The sequence below is a fragment of the Eucalyptus grandis genome, chromosome 2 (assembly GCF_016545825.1).
Source record: "Eucalyptus grandis isolate ANBG69807.140 chromosome 2, ASM1654582v1, whole genome shotgun sequence".
NCBI classification, from domain to species: domain Eukaryota; kingdom Viridiplantae; phylum Streptophyta; class Magnoliopsida; order Myrtales; family Myrtaceae; genus Eucalyptus; species Eucalyptus grandis.
The window spans coordinates 2,291,035-2,295,421 of NC_052613.1; positions in this window are offsets into that span (position 1 = coordinate 2,291,035).

Below are 4,387 nucleotides of genomic sequence, written 5' to 3' on the forward strand. Positions count from 1 at the left end.
CCTTAATTCCTCTTGAATTAAATCAAATTGACCCCCATTAATTTATTCAACACCTCATCATTCCAATTGGTATTTTTCCTTACCAATGTAGCCCCACTTGCATCCCAATTTCACAATCCTTAGCTTCAACCGAACAAAAGCGGCCCTATTATCCAGTCGAAATTAGGACCCGAAAATCTGGATGTCACATTTTCAATACGAACTGAAGAGACAAGAATGACTTCAATGGAGATTGTCGATTGTTCTGGCTTTGGCTGGGCCCAACAGTGGAGAGATTGAGCACACTTCTGAAGGTTCTTACTCTTGCTCTTGTTTTTGTTTCAAATGCATAATCATCAATTTCTTTTTGACAAGTAACCGACAATCGAAACTTGAAATTTTACCAAAACAGGTGTCTTCTGATTTTTTTTATTTATCACTGTGCTTTCAATGATCTCAGGAAGAGATTTTCTGCAAATTCTTGACCGCTAACTTGCGTGGTCATCACGAGGAAGATGAACTCGATGATGGAATAGACCATAAATGGTTGGTCGAATCCGGCAATGACTGTAATTTTGAGGGCAAGGGCAAGGAAACCTCCCAAAAGTTTGGAAATATGGCTCCATTGTAGACTTAGAGTCAAGAGATGAATGACTATGATCAAACCATGAATTCCACAAAGCCATCTTTCATCGACCGTAGGACAGCTCGAATATAGGACGCAATGCAACTAAATAAAAGGTTTAAAAAAATTTAATCACTTTACAAGTACAAATTACATACTAACTAGCATTTTTGGCTTACTTACAACACTCTTGAATAGATCATTTAGGGTACGTTTAGTAATACTTCTATTCTCAGAAATAATTTCAGTACAGAAATAATTTTTTTCATGTTCTTTCTTGAGAACAAAGAAGTAGATTCATTTTACTTGTTTTATATTCCAAACCTATTTTCTGATTACTTTTCTATTTTGAAAAATAGAAAAATTAATTGATATTATCAAACGAATTTTTTTTCTGTTTTGTAGAGCAAAAAAATAGATAAGTAGAAAAAACATGATGATTACCAAACAGGCCTTTGGACCTTCTCTATGGCCTTGTCTTCCTCCTTCTTCTGCTTATGACACAAACCTCTTTGAATAGAAAAAAATAAAAAAATAAAAACAACAACAACGAATCTTGCCAATTCCCTACCGTTGTTATTCCATTTCATTCAAAACATTTTCTCCGCATGAATATTTAAGAAGAAACCCCAAGAGCTCTCTCATTTGTAATGTCCACAAAAACAAACAGGACCGATTACTTCTATACTAATTTCTCGTGTTAGTGTTTTCAATATGAACTGAAGAGAAAACAATGACCTTGGCAGAGGTTGTCGATTGGTTGGGTTTTGCCTGGACCGGTTGGTGCAGAGATTGGGGGCACTTCCAAGTGTTCTTGTTCTTGCTCTTTTTCTTATTTCAAATGCACAATCATCGATTTCATTTAGACAATTTAAGCAATCAACCATAAAAATAATAATAATAATAATAATAATAATAATAATAATAATAATAAAATTTACAAAAACAGAAGTCTTTTGAGTTATTGATTTATTATTATGCTTTCACTAATCTCATGAAGAGATTTTTTGCAAATTCTTGACCGCTATCTTGCGTGGTCATCACGAGGGAGATGAAGTCAATGATGGAATAGACCACTATTTGAGAGATTGACTATAAGTTTGAATTCTGATGGGTCACAATACATTGGAATTATGGCTCTATTGTAGATTCGGAGTCAAGAGATGAATGACTATGATCAAACCACGAATTCCACAAAGCCATCTTCCTTGATGGTCTGAATGAAGAAGCTCGCGACATTATATATTCAAGCCGTCCAGTCCTTTTAACTTTCAAACTTTGCCTATGGTCCGTTGCTCATCATCGCCACTCTCATAGTGTGATTGCATTGTGATTTTGCACGGTTCGAGAGCTATGATGAAGAAGAAGAGAGTTGAGAGAAAGTGGGTGACAATAGTAGTGGTGGCATATCTGCTCACCATGGTGGATCTATTGCCTTCACCAACGAGTGCCTCTTTGCTTCCTACTCAACATGCTTCTGATGCCCCCAGTAATATGTATCACCATCATTCTCTTTTCTTCTTTTTATTTCTTTATGGCAAGAAAGTTCGCATTAGTTAATAATGAACATGTGATTCTTTCTCCAGCTCGATAGACTCACTCTAGGATTTCTCTAAATTGTGTAATGAAGGTGTAAGCGAAGAAGGCAGGATGGGATCCCCAAGAAAAGCATTAGGTGGTGGGTTCAAATTCAAGGGGCCAATTGGTCTTGATTCCTACGTTGATTTTGGGAAGAAGAAGAGGAGGAGGAAAGCAATGGAGTCACGTAACCTGAGGGCAAGTCCCAACTTGTCTCCGCCCTCACCTAGTCACAATATTCGTCACGGCCAAGATTCGCCCCCTGTTTGGAGTCACAAATGAACAATCGGCACATAGTAAATGTATAACAGTTGGGTTGTAGGTCAATCATACTCTAAATAATATTGGTGTAAGGATTTTGTGAGAGTGGCGCTCGCTTATTGTCATAATTTTTTTATCAATAATTCAAGTGCTATTTTGATTAAAAAAATCAATCATTTCAATCGGCAATTTAAATGGCCTGAATATCCAGCGTGACAATATTTAATATAATCTGTCCAACGTGGCTCGCTTGCAAAGTAAATGACGTCACTTATCACAACGTTTGCCCCAAATTAACAGATTGGAGCAAAATTGCTTATCATCCTAACCCCAATTCCTCAAATTGGGCGAAAATTACTTTCCGAAATTTGCAACGGACAGTAAAATAAGATGACACGGAGTGAGCGAGATATCAAGTTTTCAAAGTGAAGGAATTGTTCTGAGGTTTTCCCTCACCAAGCTTTCATAATAAAGCAAATGAACTTACGCATTCTCCATTCTAATGCCATTGAGACCTGCATCGTTTTCTTTCCTTCTTTCTTCCTGCCATTAGTGCCATCATCCTCTGTATCATCTCATAATGGTATTTATTAGCAAATCATGCTGAACAAGTGCTTTACTGTGAAACCTCACGATTTGCTTTATTGATGAAGATTTCGAATTTCAAGTTACGAAAGTGCTGAGGTTTTCTGCAGGCGAGCGAGGATCGCCATTGGTGTGGAGATAGAGAGAATTATTTTTTCTCTGATGAAAACGTCACTTTGTCCAGTCCTTTGTTCATGTTGGACTTCATATTCTTTATTAAAAATAAAAAAGTCATGTATTATGAACCATCGAAATAGGTTAGCGAATGCACTAAAGTGATCGGTTTTTCACTGATGCGGTGTTCAGGTGATTGGAAAAAAGAAGTTATAATATCGAAATAAGTACCGCACAAAAGTTATAATATCTGTGGTGCCCTTTTTTCAGAAACGAAATAAAAGCTGGCCTTTGAAAAGCGGATGACCCATTAGCCCCTTATAGATGCATCTCAGTTGGGCCTATAGGTCAATCTTACTCCCCATTCAATTTATAGGTTTTGCTTAAATAACTCCAAAAGCAAACATTCAAGAGCCCAGAAAGAAAACATGAGGACCGGCCCCCAAGATTGTGTAGAAAACAACTACAACCTGCAAGAATACCGAATCGGTATATAAAGACATGTGGTCCGAATTGGTTAACAAACCTATATGCAAGTGTCACTGGCCGAGAGTTTCCTTGACCTCAGAACAACCCACGGGCACCTAGTGAGCGGAATTCGCCGGCCAGCCTTCTTTCTTTAGCTATTCCACGAATGATACAGTGAATGATTATTCGTATGAGATCCTACCACGCCCAGCTTCGCTCGGACATCTAGTCCATCGAGTAAGGCAGCAGTTCTCTTTAGGCACAACAACTAGTTTCGACCTGCCATGGCCTCATCAGGAGAACGGCATCAACTCCCGACCAGTTTGTGCACGGGAGGCCTACCCCGTCTTCAGAGCTCCTAAATGATATAATCCTTCTATCCTAAAACTCCTAGCACCAGCCGTCCTGACGCCACTCCCACAAACCAATTGTGTTCTACCCTTCTGCCTTACACTCTTCACCAAATAACCCCAAGCCCCACTCACAAGTGTCACGAATAAGGGAGGATTCACGGACCGTGACACAAGACTCTGATAGAACGTCCAGTATGACCCTACTAGTCTACTAGCCTGATAAATTAAAACGGAAGAATTTTGAATCAATGTTAAATGCAGCAAATTGATCAGAAAATGTACCGTTATGTTTGGTTGCTTGTTGTCAGTTTTACCAAACTTGCACATCAAGTGCCAAGCAAAATAACTAGAGGCATTAAGCAATGTACATCGCCTCCTAAACAATTAGCTCGTAAGTCTCGTTAAATTTGGCTCTGTAATGAAA